General features: G+C 43.8%; 1 protein-coding gene across 3 annotated transcripts in view; it reads right to left on the bottom strand.

Annotated features, from left to right (window-relative positions):
• LOC115116657 (BCL-6 corepressor-like) overlaps window positions 1-16197 on the bottom strand; it is a 63194-nt gene extending 46997 nt beyond the window's left edge. For 2 of the 3 annotated variants that reach the window (XM_065015052.1, XM_065015054.1), the window contains exon 1: window positions 15502-16197. The gene's annotated coding sequence lies outside the window, so the exon portion shown is untranslated. The remainder of the gene's footprint in view (window positions 1-15501) is intronic. The other variant, XM_065015053.1, reaches the window with a different exon arrangement.
• Between the last annotated feature and the right edge of the window lie 1058 nt (window positions 16198-17255).

Here is a 17255-nt window from a genome sequence, read left to right as displayed (position 1 = left end):
GTCTGGTCTGCCTGTCTGGTCTGGTCTGGTCTGCCTGTCTGGTCTGGTCTGCCTGTCTGTCTGTCTGGTTTGCCTGTCTGTCTGTCTGGTTTGCCTGTCTGTCTGGTTTGCCTGTCTGTCTGTCTGTCTGGTCTGTCTGGTCTGCCTGAACAACATCCGTGTGAGACATAACCCTTACATTTCCAGATAACATGTCGGGGGCGATGAAACAGAGCACCATTCATTTTCAATGGAGGGAAGTGAAGAGGGAGGAGGGACCATTGGACGATGCGTGCATGGGCGAGGGAGCGTAAACAGGGCGGGACAAAAGCATTGGATGATGCGTGCATGGGCGAGGGAGCGTAAACAGGGCGGGACAAAAGCATTGGACGATGCGTGCATGGGCGAGGGAGCGTAAACAGGGCGGGACAAAAGCATTGGACGATGCGTGCATGGGCGAGGGAGCGTAAACAGGGCGGGACAAAAGCATTGGGCGATGCGTGCATGGGCGAAGGAGCGTAAACAGGGCGGGACAAAAGCATTGGGAAATGTTGAACTTTATGCAAATACTCTGATTTTGCAACGATATTGACCAATCAAAGCTCACTAGCTTCCAGCCCCTACAACAAGAAAATAGCTTCAAGTGTTTTGTCAAATACTGGTGGAGTCAACTAATAAAAGAATGGACGACCTGACCAGAGAGGTCCAGGGCCTGAAGAACAGTTTGCAGTTCTCCCAGGGTCGGCACGATGAGTTGAAACAGGAGAATGGCAAGATGACAGCAATCTGTAAGTCATTGAGAGAGAGAACATCAGTTCTGTGTGTAAATCATGATAATGACAGAGAAATCCGATTATCGAGGGACAATCAAAGGTAGAACATGGTTGTGGATCGAATTGTAGAATCTCCACGAAACTTGGACGGAGTCTGAGGACAAAGTAAGGGAAATGATCTACGAGAAATTGAACATGGACCACAGGAATATTGAGTTGGATCGCATCTACAGGACTGGAAAACCCATTACCAGTCCAGGTGACAGGTCCAGGCCGATTGTGATCAAGTTCCTGAGGTTCAAATAAATACAAGGTAGCTGTTCTGGAAAGAGCCACGGACTATCCTGAAGCTGTGCGTCAGAAAAGGAAAGAACTTATCACAGCCATGAAAGCTGCCAGAGCTTGTGAGGACATTGCTTACATCCGCAATGACAGGCTCATTGTCTACCCTTCCTCCCAGAATCCTGGAAGGGATGAGATAGCTAAGCCTACGGGTTTGTAGTTTCAACCCTGCAGCACACACACACTAATTGATTAATGGACTGCTGAATGTACATTTTTTATCTTGCTTTGTTTGTACTTTTTCATATTATGTCCATCTCTGATAAGCTACCCAGGAAAGGGCTGAAAATAGCCCATATTAATATATGTAGCCTTATAAATAAGGTTAAATTGTTAAGTGTAGGGGGCAGTATTTTGATTTTTTTGGATGAAAAACATACTCATTTGAAACTGCCTATTTCTCAGGACCAGAAACTAGAATATGCATATAATTGTCAGATTAGGATAGAAAACTCTAAAGTTTCTAAAACTGTCAACATATTGTCTGTGAGTATAACAGAACTGATATTGCAGGCGAAAAACCTGAGGAAAATCAAACCAGGAAGTGGCTTCTATTTTGTTACTATGAAGCCAAAGTATTTCCTCTGTTTTTTGACACCACACTCCAAAAAGCAAGTCCTGCAGGCTCTAGTTTTGTCTTATCTTGATTATTGTCCGGTCGTGTGTTTGAGTGCTGCAAGGAAAGACCAGCATGTATTGCTCTTCATTGTAAACAGAGGGCTGATATAAATACTATGCATACCAGTCTCTCTTGGCTAAGAGTTGAGGAGAGACTGACTGCATCACTTCTTTTTATAAGAAACAAAATGTTTAAAATCCCACATTTTTGCATAGTCTACTTGCACAGCTTTGACACACACACTTACCCCGCCAGGGTTCTATTCACAGTCCCCAAATCCAGAACAAATTCAAGAAAGCGTACAGTATTATATAGAGCCATTATTGAATGGGACTTCCTTCCATCTCATATTGCTAAAATGAACAGAAAACCTGCAAACTATTTGATCTAGATAGTTTGTGAATAAGGATTGATATGTCTTTCGTGTGGCATTTTTAAAATGTAGTTCTGGCCTTGAGCTGTTCTTGTCTATTAATCTTCTGTATTATGTCATGTTTTGTGTGGACCCCAGGAAGAGTAGATGCTGCTAACAGCTAATAGTAATCCTAACAACATACCAAACACTGGATTGGCTGTTGACACCTAGCACTACCTAGCCTGCTTGCTAGCATCCACATGAGGGCAAAGCTAGAATGGCTATCCAAATGATTGTGATGTGTGGAAATCCCCTGTCTCTCAATTCGCCCGAGAACATCTGCTGCCCGAACAGCCGGGATCATTCAGTCTCACAAAACATTTTCCACGAACTCACAGGAAACCGTGTCAGGGTGACTGAATGCAGCAGTATGAAGAAGAAATAGAAAATGAGTGTCAACTTAGGAGCATGGAGAGGTCGAAATAATAGAGGAGGAAGGATGGAAAGGCAAACTGACGTCTCCATGACCAACCCACACATTTGGGCCCTCTCATGACTCATCCATGGGGGAACATTGGTGTAGCGGAGAGCATGTCATCCCCTCATGGGACAGTCGGTCTTAAAAAACACCTCCAACCGACCCACACTCTGCAAGACATTCAAAACGGTGTCATGACGGCCTCTGTTGGTCCATCAATGTAAGCCTAAACTTGCCATGTTAAGCAATAAACCCCATTAAAAGCCTATATAAAACAGCAGAGAGCATTACAAAAACCTGCTGTGTGTGGTTACAGGTTTGGATTGCTCAAGTGATCTGCAACACGAGGCTACGTTCACATGCGTGGATCGATGAGGGCAAATGGGTTCAGCCCGAGTAGCCAATGCACTGTGTAATGTTCAATATCCTAGACTATATCCATGGGCACAAAATCCTCAACAACGAAAACACACGAACACACACACACATTGAGTAGTAATTTGAAAGCCTATCAATCTTTGCACTTTACCAAAACATGAAAAAGGGTATAAAGCATGAGTTTCTACTCCCCAATGTAACAGAGTGTGGTCAAAAACTTACTAATGTAGTTGTAGTCACCATCTGGTTACCTACAACTACAAACAGTTATATTTGTGTTTTTTTAACATATTTATTAACTTATTTCCAGATATCTACTAAACTACCCACAATGCACTATTTCTCAACATTATATGGAAAATCTACTCTGCGTTAGCTAGCTCGACCTGGCTAACATTAGCCACTAGCCATGCAGACCAAGTGTTGGCAGTGGAGAGCTACAATCCACCAATCATGAGGTGTGATGTAAACAACCAATCAGATTCCCCACACGTGGGGGGGGGGCATAATCTCTGTGAAGTAGGCTACTAGAGTTTTTCAACCTACTAGCACACTACAGTAGCTGACTGACTGCGATTTTGTGATCATTTCCATCTACCTGGAGCCTTCCTCCGATCGCCATCTTCTTGTTGGCTGTTACCCTCGTCTCCTGTGCCCAATGCTGCCTCTGGATTATTGCCTCTGGACTCTTATCTACTTTGGATTTACCGCACTATATTGCTATTGGAATAGCTGACTCTCCCTTGGCCGTTGAAACTGCCTCTCCCTCTGAAGCGCCTAGCTCCTTGGCTCTTCCTTGGTAGCTAACACAGCCGGCAATCAGTAGGTCTTCGCTCTCTCTACTTTATATCTGCTGGCTTTCCGTATTGTGTTCTGTGGGTTCCTGCCCATGTTCGACTTGTTAATATTGTTCTCTGGCTTACTACTTAGATATGTCAACCGTGGTGGATAGCTAGCTATGCTAATGTTACCGGTATATGCAGTTATTTGATAGCTAGTTTGACGGTGTTATGCATTTCCAAAACGTTGGTTTACTAGGTGTTGATAGCAACTGGTTAACTCATGCAGCGCTAACATAATGTTAGCAGGCTGGTAGGGCTAACATTAACAGGCTTGTTGGCTAGCAACATTGCAAGCTGATTTGCAACAAATTCATAAAGTGTTTGCTTATACATTGGCTGAAATTTTATTTGAAACCAGTAGTCATGAGCACAAATGATTGTTTCATTTGACGTTACATACACTGAGAAAAACAAACGCAACATGCAACAATTTCAACGATTTTACTGAGTTACAGTTCATATAAGGAAATCAGTCAAATTAAAGAAATGAATTAGGCCGTAATCTATCGATTTCACATGACTGGGCAGGGCCGTAATCATGGGTGGGTCTGGGAGGGCATAGTCCCACCCACTGGGGAGCCAGGCCCAGCCAATCAGAATTAGTTTTCACCTACAAAAGGGTTTTATTACAGACAGAAATACTCAGTTTCAGTTTCCTTAGCTGTCCGGGTGGCTGGTCTCAAACAATCCCGCAGGTGAAGAAGCTGGATGTGGAGGTCCTGGGTTGGTCATGGTTAAACGTGGTTTGCAGTTGTGAGGCCAGCTGGATGTACGGCTAAATTCTCTAAAACAACATTGGATGTAGCTTATGGCAGAGCCAATAGCTCTGGTGGACATGCCTGCAGTCAGCATGCCAATTACACGCTCCCTCAAAATCTGTGGCATTGTGTTGTGTGACAAAACAGCACATTTTAGAGTGACCTTTTATTGTCCCCAGCACAAAGTGCACCTGTGTAATGATCACGCTGTTTAATCGGCTTCTTGATATGCCACACCTGTCAGGTGGATGGATTATCTTGGCAAAGGAGAAATGCTCACTAACAGGGATGTAAAAAAATAAAAGTTGTGCACATAATTTGAGCGAAATAAGCTTTCTGTGCATATGCCTGGGATCTTTTATTTCAGCTCATGAAACATGAGACCAACACTTTACATTATGCATTGATATATTTTTGTTAAGTATACATTTCAACTTATTTCTGTACATTATAGGGAACAGGCTGACTCGCAGGGTCCTCCATATAACGGTCTCCTCCATGATTTGTTTTATGTAATAACTTGAAAAATAGAAAAGTTAGAATGTACTTTGAATTGGCACTTTTAATGTCTATGCTAATGCATATATGCATATGCACATGTCCGACGCCGGAATGTTTGACATCGACGCCTCTTTACAAAACACAAGTGTATAGCAAAACCAACACGCTGAGCGCCTTCATACGAGACTGTGTGTGTGTGTGCGCGCGCGCGCGCAACGGAAGGAAAAGGCAGAGCATGTCGATGCCCATCCCTGGTGCTAAGAATAGTTTGCGCAACAAACAACTCCCGACAGCCATTCATCACAAACCGTGGTCAGGGGGCAGGCGGGCGGGGAGAGCGAGGGAGCGGCCGGGCTGGAGCCCGATTCGCACCATTAAACCGAAAACCACCGGGTGTATTTAGCAAGCCTAGTAACCTGTAGTCCAGTCATTATTGTGTTGTGGGGGAGGGAGCTGCGTAGAGAAAGAGAGAGAGCGAGTGAGTCGGAGAGAGATTAAGAGAGACCTCAGTTCCAGTCGATCTCGTTTCCTGTTACTATCGCGACTTGACCTCCATCTGACATGCCATATGGGGAGGAACAAACACCAGCGCCACTGATAATTTCCTCACAGCCAACGCTCAACCGATTTCCCAGGTTGCCCTCCTTTCATTTGTTATCCCTTGGGAGAGAAGAATGTAGGTGTGAGTGTGTGTTACAGAGAAGTGATATGGGCTACATTTCCCCGTGCCTGGCCTGCTGCTGTGCAAGCCCTTATCTCTATATCGACCTGCAGGCTCGAGCGAACAGGGACGAGGAAGGAGAGGGAGGGGTGCAGAGCGGAGTGTTGGCGCCCTCGCGCTCTTTGTCCCTGGCGCTCGGCCAGCTCTCCCTGGAGCTCCTGCTCTAAAAAAAAATAGTGTGACGCAGGATTCTCTCCGCAGCGACGAGGGCGGGGGAAAAGACGGCTTATTATGCACACACCACTACGCAGGGCCCGTTGTGTTTGACCAAAACGAAAAGAATACTCTAAAACAACAAAAACAAATATTAGAAGGGGTTTTAAAATCGCGTCTGGATTAGGCTAAATACAATCTATTCACCACTTTAAAACGATGTCTGCCCATAATGAGTCTTGTTTGAGGTAATACAATGATTACAGGTGTCTCAATAGTAGTGTCTTTTGATACATCAGATTTATTTGATTTATTTGGCATTCATTAACATTCATTACGAGAGTAATTGAGATAAGAAACCTAAATGTAACAGACAACCCTTCACTCCTCATCATGCGTAACAGCACACACGCAGCTGCCGAAAGATAGTGTGTGTGTGTGTGCGTGTCTGAGTGTGTTTGCCTTGCAGCGTGTGTGTGTGTCGCTGATGCGCGAATTGGATGTGAGGCTGGGCTGGTCAGAGAGACCGGGGCAGGGAAACTCCAAGACAGCTCCTCATACACACGGAGAGAGAAGTGGGCAGGCCTCCAACACTTCTCCGCACGGAATACCAGCGCGGCACGACAGACAGGCGGCAGAGCCCCCAGGGGAAGCTAGGGGGCTAAATAACCGCGCAGAGGGTTTTCGCTTCCCACCCCACACGATTTCAGCGATCCCGTAGTCGATACACAGCATCTTATTCCGTAACACACAATGTGACCATGGAAAGTCAAACTCATCGGAGAAAATTCAACACCAAGTCCCAATTGATTTACTTGCTAATCTCAACAATTTAGCACAATATATCAGTTGTCAAAAAATTATCAGCAGGGGTCCGCTACATATCAATCTATGATTTCCATATAGCGAACGCACGCTATGACCAATTAAATACACAATCCTACAATTGGAATATTGTGTCCACAAGGTCCAGTGGCAGAGGGAGTGCGAAAGATGAGGAGGGAACGGACGAGAGAGAGAGCTCGGCTATAGTGCACACATACACACTAAGGCAGGTGCACATATGTGAGTGTACCTGTGCCCGAGCACCTGCCCCTTTACCCTCCCAGTCGCCAAGTTACCTTTCGGGTGGTGGTATGATATATATACAGTGCCTTCAGTAAGTATTCACACCCCTTGATTTAGTCCACATGGTGTTATGTTACAGCCTGAATTCTAAATATCTACACAAAATACTCTAATGTCAAAGTGGAATTATTAGTGAATACAAAAAAATATATATATATATAAAATACTAATATATCTTGGTTAGATAATTATTCAACTCCGTGAGTCATGTCATCACATTTGGCAGCGATTACTGCTGTGAGTATTTCTGGGTAAGTCTAAGAGCTTTGCACACCTAGGGCCTCATTTATCAATCATGCCTTGGCACAAATCTGTGCATAAGTCATGCGTGGGGTCATTTCCACGCAAAATGTGAGTTTTAACCATATGAATGTTTGCATGAGAGTGTGCGTACATTTAAATACAACGACCAAGCGTACACACAGTGCCAAAGTGGTGGAATAAGGGAACTGCTTTCAAGCATAAAATGGGGAAATATGTTTAAACTTTGTGAAATTGTTAAGAGTTGCCTAATAAAAGAATTGTTCTATTTCATTGTACATTCATGAAACTTATCTTGACGGTAGATCAAATGATATAAACACATCAGTTCATGTGTTAGATAATCCTTATAAAAGTACAGTAACTTGTCAAATTAGAGGCAAGTGTGAAAGTGAAGCCGTTAAAAATACTGCAATAAATGGGAAATATTGCTCTGACCTTTTTTTACAGAAAGTACAGATTTACTCATCAGATATCGTTTACCAAAACCAATCGTATAGGATCTTTGCAATGATTTAAGACCTACTTTAAAAAGGCAAACATGCCATTCCGGTCCACATCTAAGTGCTTTCCACACTAGGGTTTTTGGCAACGGGCACCTTTCACCTGGAGTTTGCAGATTCGCGTCTCACAGCCCTCAATTAGCCAATGTTTTGGGTGCAAAGGTCGGCAAAACGAACAGTAACACATGCAATTGCCATACACCATCGCGCAAAGTTGTTTATTAAAGAGGGGTTTCTTTGCCATGGTGCCATCCACGGGTTCCCAAATATTAACATAATAGATGGCACCCACATAGCCATAAAAGCACCATACCAAAACGAGTTAAACGATGTGAACTGAAGAGGTTTTTACACTTAATAATGTGCACGTTATGTGATGCGCAAAAGATGCTGCTGAATGTGGTGGCAAGGTAGCTAGGTGGAACACGCTACTGGTTCAATCTACATAACATCAATGTTTAGCAAGGTCACCCGTGACAAGTCAGTATTCGACTTCTGAGGACGTGGGGAGAGGTGGAAACCGGCATCTGCCTCTGGTTCAACAGGTTGCATGTTCGAATCTAGCGATAGAAAGTAGTTAATAAAAATGTTAAAAAGTAAGCCTATCCCAAATATTAACCCTTACCTTAACCATTCGGAGTTAATGCCTAAACTTAACTTTATACACTGAACTTAAAATGTGACATTTGTATTAAAGTAGTAAAAAGTTAAGTATTTGGTCCCATATTCATGCTACGGAATGACTACATCAAGTTTGTGCCTCTGCACATTTGTTGAATACATTTGCTCTGTTTTGGGTGTGTTTTAGATTATTTTGTGCCCAATTGAAATTAATAGTAAACAATGTATTGTCGTATTTTGGAGTCACTTATTGTAAATAAGAATATAATGTTTCTAAACACTTCCACATACATGTGGATGCTACCATGATTATGGATAGCTCTGAATGAAGAGTGAATAATAATGAGTGACAAAGTTACAGATGCACAAATATCATAACTCCCCCAAAAAAATGCTAACCTCCCCTGTTAATGTAATGGTGTGAGGTTAGCATTTTTAAGGGAGTATGATATTTGTGCGTCTCATTATTCACGATTCATTCAGGATTATCCGTAATCATGGTAGCATCCACATTCACGTAGAAGTGTTTAGAAATATATTCTATTAATTACAATAAAAGCGACTAAATATTATTTATCATTAATTTCTATTGGGCACAAAAATATCTGAAACACAACCGATGACAAGCATACCCATAACATGATGCAGCCACCACCATGCTTGAAAATATGAAGAGTGGGACTCAATGATGTGTTGTGTTTGATTTGTCTCATGTATTCAGGACATTAAGTTAATTTCTTTGCCAATATTTTTTACTCTGTACAGGTTTCCTTTTCACTGTCAATTAGGCTATTATTGTAGAGTAAGTACAATGTTGTTGATCCATCTTCAGTTCTCCCATCACAGTCATTAATAAAGTCAACATTGGCCTCATGGTGAAATCCCTGAGCAGTTTTCTTCCTCTCCGGCAACCGAGTTAGGAAGGACACCAGTATATTTTTAGTGAGGGTGTATTGATAAACCATCCAAAATGTAATGCATAAAATCACCTGGGAGTGTGAGCAGCAGTGTGCAGACTTTTCCTTTTAAATTAATAACTTCACCATTCTCAAAGTGATATTCAATGTCAGATCTATAAAGAAATATATATATATATAACCCATCTACCAATAGGTGCCCTTCTTTGTGAGGCATTGGGAAACCTCCCTGGTCTTTGTGGTCAAATATGTGTGAGAAATTCACTGCTCGACTGAGGGACCTTATAGATAATTGTATGTGTGGGGTACAGATATGAGGTTGTCATTCAAAAATCATGTTAAACACTATTATTGCACACAGAGTGAGTCCATGCATCTTATTAAGCAGAGTTTTACTCCTAAATGTATTTAGGCTCACCATAACAACATTGATTAGGGTTGAAGACTTAGACTCAAGACTTTTCAGATTTTAATTTTTAATTTTTGCATTAAAAAAAACAATGAAAAACATAATCCCAGTTTTACATTATGGGATATTGTGTGTAGGCCAGTGACAACGAATCTTAATTTAATCCATTTAAAATTCAGGCTGCAAACAAATGTGGAAAAGTCAAAGGATGCGAATAGTTTCTGAAGGCAATGCATTTGTTTCTGTATAGAGTTTTTGTCTTTGGTTTGAACACCCCTTAAATCATTCCTACGTCATCAAGTTCGCCACCCCCTATCGCGCCCTTTGGGCTGCCCGGTAAGGAGATTACGTGAGCCAGGTTGTGCTTTTTACATAGTCTGCCCTGTACAGCGATTGCGTGTAGCAAGTTACCTAGTTTAAATATGAACAGTACTGCCACAGCAACATAAAATTAGCTTAACACTTGATATACATCATCACAGGGCCTCGCGCCCTCCCTCCACACAGGCGCATGCAAGTCGGTGCAGGACAGTCCTCCCGTCAGCATGACCGCCAACAACAGCGACATTGTGTGGTCCGTGCTGTCACTGGAGAACAGGCCACGTTCGCTGAACCAGACCATTCATCCCTGTCCAAATTAGGACTAAATAGGCCTTTTATGTCCCCAGAGAGGCAGGATTGTAGTAACAAGGATGAGCATATGTGTCACCTCCCACCTTATCTCAAATCCTTTCTTTGAATCAAATCAAAATATAAATTGTATTCGTCACATGCTTCGTAAAGAACAAATATAGACCAACAGTGAAATGCTTACTTACATCCTAGTATACATGTGAGGTTTGAGAAAGGCATGCCTCGATCTTAATATAGATTTTATTTTGGGAATATAATATCATCTGAATCGAATTTCTTCTTTGGCTTTAAATTATTGGCTGCAAATGTGATGGAACTGCCTTGCATCAAAACGGGCTGAGGTGAGAGGGAGTGCGAGGTGGTGACAAGGTGTCATAATCAACATCCTCTCCCAATATTCTATTTCGGTGAGATCATGAAAATATAGGCCAAATAAATAATCCACCTTGCACAAAAGCAACATTAGAACGAAAATATAAACACACTCAATAACGGACCAAGGACAGACCCGGGATGGTTGACACAATTCTGACCTGTACTCCCCATTAATTGAAATAAGAACAAAATAATGTCACACATTTAAAAAAGAAATGTAGGCCTTGTGCCAAACAGTCGGTCTCTCATTCCAGTATGAGTTTTTCCAAGTCTCTCTCACCGGTGATGTGGGTGCTATACAGTGGCAAGTCTTTCTGTAGGGAAGTGATCCGTGCGCTTGGGGCCTCCGCGGAACTAAAAGCTCTGTGAATCAGAGAGGAAAAAAGGTATATCCCGTTTCAGAGCAAGGTCCCGGGAGGCCCATGCGGAGGCACAGCTTCAATCAAACCATGACGTCTCCTCCGGGAGCCGTGCAGCGCGCAGAAACACGATCCCCCCCCCGCCTCTCCGCTGTGCGTTCACTTCTGTTCTCACACATCGCATGAACAGCCAAGAGCGCAGGGGTGGCTTTGGGATTGTTGTTTTATTCAGTAAATCGACACCACAAACAACAAGTGTGACAGCCTAAAACGGGCGGACTGAAGATTAGTCTCAGCAACGCTGTAACCAGAAAGCATTGCCTAATATACTCTGGGTTACAATCAACCACAGGACAACATAATGACAGTGGATGTACCAACACAAGCTCAAAATAAAACGTCACACTTCGCCATAACTGCAGCATGTTAATATATATCTCTGTATTGTTTTTTTTATATCTGCAGCACGATATACCATGAAATAAAAGACATGATGGTTATTTTTATGCCTACTGACATGATTTCTCACATCCTCATTTAAAATACAGAAGGTTGACTGTCCATTTAATCAAAGTACCATATCGAACCAAAGTCAGGTGACAGACGTGGTTAACTGCATGGTCATATAGGATTATATTGACATATCAGCACATGGATTCCCCCTCACAGATCCATTGATTTCAGACGATTACAAAACGACCCAACATGGGTTTGGAAAAGCCACTGTACACCGACAGTTATCATCTCCACGCCTCCCTGTACACCCCGGTTATCATCTCCACGCCTCCCTGTACACCCCGGGTTATCATCTCCACGCCTCCCTGTACACCCCGGTTATCATCTCCACGCCTCCCTGTACACCGCCGGTTATCATCTCCACGCCTCCCTGTACACCGCCGGTTATCATCTCCACGCCTCCCTGTACACCGCCGGTTATCATCTCCACGCCTCCCTGTACACCGCCGGTTATCATCTCCACGCCTCCCTGTACACCCCCGGTTATCATCTCCACGCCTCCCTGTACACCCCCGGTTATCATCTCCAAGCCTCCCTGTACACCGACAGTTATCATCTCCACGCCTCCCTGTACACCCCCAGTTATCATCTCCACGCCTCCACGCCTCCCTGTACACCCCCGGTTATCATCTCCACGCCTCCCTGTACACCCCCGGTTATCATCTCCAAGCCTCCCTGCACGGAGCCTTTGAGACACCGTTACAAACACGAGATCCATCAAACGGCTGGACAGTAGCCTACCAGAAGGTGCCCTAACGTACTTTTTCCCCCCAGCAAGTCAGTTAAGAACAAACTCTTATTTACAATGACGGCCTACCAAAAGGCCTCCTGCGGAGACAACACACTCATCACGAAAAGAGACAAGAGAGAGAACACTACATAAAGAGCGACCTAAAACAACAAAGCATGTCAGCAACAGGTACAGATCGGGGTAGTAGGTTATACCCTCCCATATCCAATCATTTAAGGGTGAGAAACGCAAAACTGGCCTAAGATCAATGTCTAGGCAAACTTCATTCTAGTACATAGGGTTGTGAAGACCCTCAGACAACCTGCCCATATGGACATGATGGTAATTGTATAGTGCAGGGTTTAACTGTATAGTGCAGGGTCTAACCCCCCCAGTCAAATATCCCACTCATCATCATGCTTTGAGTATTTGAAATCAGCTGTGTAGTGCTAGGGCAAAAACCAAATGGTGTACCAAGGGGGGGCCCAGGACCGAGTTTGGGAATCCCTGGTATGGTGTGTGGAGCGGAGAGATCAGCCCTTCGACCTTTTGTTAGGCGTGACGGCGAGCAAATCAACCAGGCTCGCAACCCGTGATGTTTAAAAGGTTTGCCAAGAATGCAAGCGCTATAAACCTTGGGGATTCTCCCATGTCTGTTGAAGTTATTCATGAACTTGTGGCGGCTACAAAATAGCATTCACACACCTGGGGAATGGCCCAGCGCGGGTGATCTCTTCGCTCGAGCACAGATGGAAATGATGCACAAAACAGTGCAATGGGATGCTCTAAAAAACGACCTGCAGCCAGATCAAAATGTAAAATAGCGGTTTTAGGCTTTATGAAGTTTAGTAGCCTGGGGTGGAATCAACTCAGTAATCGAAAGGAACCGTAGGTCTGCTGCTGATTAAACGATATTGTTATTCACTAACACAGTTTGGTGAAGAACGGGTCGTTTTCTATGGGGCATCCAGAGACTCTTATCCAGACTGTCTTTCAATAATCCCACAAAGGAGGATACAACAACCACTTCATGTGACCATATTTTGTCAATAACAAGCAATCACAATAGTTATAAAGATGCTAAGTGCGCCTCATTACGCAAAGATCCGTCTGGAATAGTCCCATACAGTGGCATTATCCAACAAATCGATAAGATTTGGCTAAATAGAAACCTCCCCCACATGCTGTGTGTGCGCGCTGTGCTGTGAGCAAGGCCACTCAAGGTTTGGAGGAAGGTAAGCACACCCCTTGTCACTCGCGATTGAAGGAACATCACATGGTAAGGCTTTTGGAATCGAATACCTGGTTCATATAATTTATCTTGTAGGGGTACAACAAATAAACAACAACCCTCTTAATGCTTCCTTCCCAATACTGTACTATATTCAGCACTAACAGGGGAGTCTCAAACGTCAACTAACATGGAAACCAAACTACTGTTTTCACTCTTCAAGACACACAAGACTTTCCATTTCTTTAACTGCCTCAAATGTAACGTTCCCACTTGATTCTACTATGATTCAGTTCGCACAGACCACAACCAGCTCTTAATTTCCCCCTTTCAGGGTAGGCCTACTTACGATCACTGCTGAGTCATGTCATGGGACAATAGCAATGCAAGCTCTCACGTTGGCCCACTGCCTATTGGTCTATATGAAGTGATCACTTATCTGCTACAGTGAGAGGGAAACACTGATCTCTCAGTTTCCTTACCCAGCTCAAGGTAGTTGGGGAAAAAGTCGGTCATGGGGAGAATCTCAATTGCACACTCCTTGCGTCATCTCTCCTCGCCTCCTTCTCAAAACCGATTTTAGAGAAAGCCAGAGGTCCCCCTCTGACCTTCTCCTGCAATGGGTTTTGTGAAGAAAGTGAGGACGCCAGGAGTGTGCAATTGAGATTCTCCCCATGGCCCGTTCCTCCTTGCATAGTAGCTATAGGCCTGGGGCCCTAGGCTATATGCGCAGGCAAGCGAGGTATAGCCTACTTAGGAATTATATGCTAAACAGGATGTGGGTGTTGGTGTACTATACTGGTATATTTTTTTGTTTTACCAGAGGGGATTTGGTCAACTCTAACATTCTAGATCCGTAACTAACCTCACAAGTGAGCTAGGAACATCGATCGCGGGAGCGATCCCCAATTACTGTTCTATCACTGGCCAGAAGACACACACTGCATGCGCTGAGAAAACCTGGCACGGGGTTTTAGCTGCGTGTGCAGTAAGGACATGGACAACAGGAGTAACAATAGCCAATACAAATATCTACCAAAAAAGTAGGTTAAAGGAATTTGCTGTTGCAAGGTGGTGATTTAAGCCCTAAACGGCCAGGGAGGTAACAAGCCCTGCCTGACTGAAGTGTTTTCGGTGTTTTTCCCCACTGACAGATCCCGTGTGTGGTACGTCGGTCTATATGCAGCATTCGATACAGTTTCTATCTGCTCCGCACATTTCGCACTCTACCCCTCCGGGTCAACTAGCTCTCCTCTGTACCTCACACTCCCACTACAAGCACTCAAAAACACAGTGTTGAACCGTATGTAAACGGAACAAATCGCTCCTCTTGTCAGGGCGAGGCTGTATTCCGTAACCTTGTTAAGCACGCGCGCGCACACAGATTAAGAACACTCGATACACGCTTCGCTCTTTTGAAGAAAATAAGGTTAATTTAGTAGCCTAATTAACAAAGAACAAGTATTATCAGTCAATTTCCATCCAAACATTATTGGAATCGTTCGCTGACCAGACTGCTGACAGCGAAGCCTCGACCTGACCTTCCGACTCATCAGTCTCTCCTGGTTGACAGGACTGCCCCTGTCGCCTAGCCCAGGGCCGAATGACTAAACAACCAATGTTATTTATCAACCACATGCCACTGCCCCGCCGAATCACACAAAGACCACCCTATGCGCTATTCTTAGAAGTTGCCATTCCACTCTCTCCCCCTTCTCTCACACACGGAGACAATTTTCTTCATATTTGTATGTTTACACTTCTGAGATTGACAGTCAATTTGGAAAAATCCATCTATGTCGCAGTCGTTGTGGTGATAGCCTAGATTGTTTATAGTCTATCCTCTCAAACGGAGACCATGGTTTACAATTCAACAGTGGCAGACAGAATAAAACACCAAACGTCTTTAATTGTCTTACCTGGCAGTTAGCCGCTAATTCCAATCGTCTGCTTCAATTTGACGCCTTTTTACAGTTTTTTCCCCCCCAAGTTGTTCACGGCTCTGAGCAAAGATCCGTGCGTTTGGTTAGGCTTCCTTTATAAACGCATAGACATCCATCCCTTCCCGGGCCAGTGAATATTCAAATCGTTGGATATAAACATTCAGAAGTGTTTCTTACTGTGCATTTACTTGTCAGTCAATTATACCAAATGTTACACTCGATGTGTGTTATTTTCAAAATACTTTTTTAACGCGAGAAAACGTAGCCAAAAATCGGCTTCGTGTGACGAATCCCAAGAAAGATTTTCAAGCCTTCTTTACAGAACGACCCAGAGGCGTGGTAACGTACCGTGTAGCAGAGCGCAAGCATACAGGTGGCGATGTCCGCGGACTCCAGAAATTAATTCAACTCGGTCGTAGACAGCGCCATGTTGGGTTCTATTTGAGCACGCCGTTTCAACGCTCTTACTTCCACTCTCGTCATTCCCGATCTATTCCAAAAATACTATTTATATCCAGCGATATTGTGAGAAAAATCGGAATTGCTTAACTTTCCGTCGTTTTTCATCTTAAAGCCCTTGGTAGCCTCGTTTGCGGAGTTCCTGAGGACGCCGAACGGACCCGCGGGAGCGCGGAGCGGAATGAGTGGAGTGTTGTACTGCGAGAGACTCTCCCAATCTCAGACTCTACCCAGAAGGCCTGTCGGGAGACCGCAATTACCATAAACCTCCAGCGCACACACACAACGCGCGTTGGGGCGGGCGTGTAAAACAAAATATGAGCGAGAGACAAGGGGGAGGGTGACAGAGTACGGTAAAATAGAAAAATTAAGTGAAAGGTAGAAATTTACTGGGATGACAGCATAGCGTAATGGAACGCTCAGGCAGAGAAAGAGAGTGGGATAAGGAAAGTGAATAGGTAAAATATAGGATTATGAGTAAGAGAGAGGAAAGTGGAAAAAAACGCAAGAAGAGAGAGAACCAGATCTTCCAAGTTCAATAATGAGCTGTCAAATTCTGGCACTTGAAAACCCAGAGTGAGTCATTTTTACGTTTGAGTAATTTGGAGCAATTAGGGTTAAGGGCACATAGACAGATTTGCAACCTAGTCTGCTCAGAGATTCGAACCAAATCAAATCAAATCAAATGTATTTATATAGCCCTTCGTACATCAGCTGATATCTCAAAGTGCTGTACAGAAACCCAGCCTAAAACCCCAAACAGTAAACAATGCAGGTGTAAAACCTTTCGATTACTGGCCCTCTTAAGCAGTGTGTGTGTGTGTGTGTGTGTGTGTGTGTGTGTGTGTGTGTGTGTGTGTGTGTGTGTGTGTGTGTGTGTGTTAAATAACTGAGACCATGGGTGTGAAGACAGTAAAGGCTGTGCTGTCATACACAGTGAACTAGATGGGCAGATATGTACTTCTTGAGTTCGAGACCAATGTAAGGAATATTGGAAGATTGGCCTTTACTACCTACAATATTAAAACATTATCTTACAATTCACCCTCAAATATGCAACCCCACACAAATATATTGAAAGGGGATGGCCATGGACAATGGACTGTACATGTTTGGGTTCAATATTGCATTTTGCAAAGTCATGCCATGCAGTGAGTTGGAGAAATGTGATGGAAGAGAGAGTGACCCAGAAAGAGGAAAAGGAGAAGAGGAAGAGAGACAAACCCACAAAGAGGAAGGAAGGGAGGGAGACATTGTGTTGGTTGAGACTC

This window comes from Oncorhynchus nerka, linkage group LG3 (genome assembly GCF_034236695.1).
Source record: "Oncorhynchus nerka isolate Pitt River linkage group LG3, Oner_Uvic_2.0, whole genome shotgun sequence".
NCBI classification, from domain to species: domain Eukaryota; kingdom Metazoa; phylum Chordata; class Actinopteri; order Salmoniformes; family Salmonidae; genus Oncorhynchus; species Oncorhynchus nerka.
This window is presented reverse-complemented; position numbering and strand designations above follow the sequence as displayed.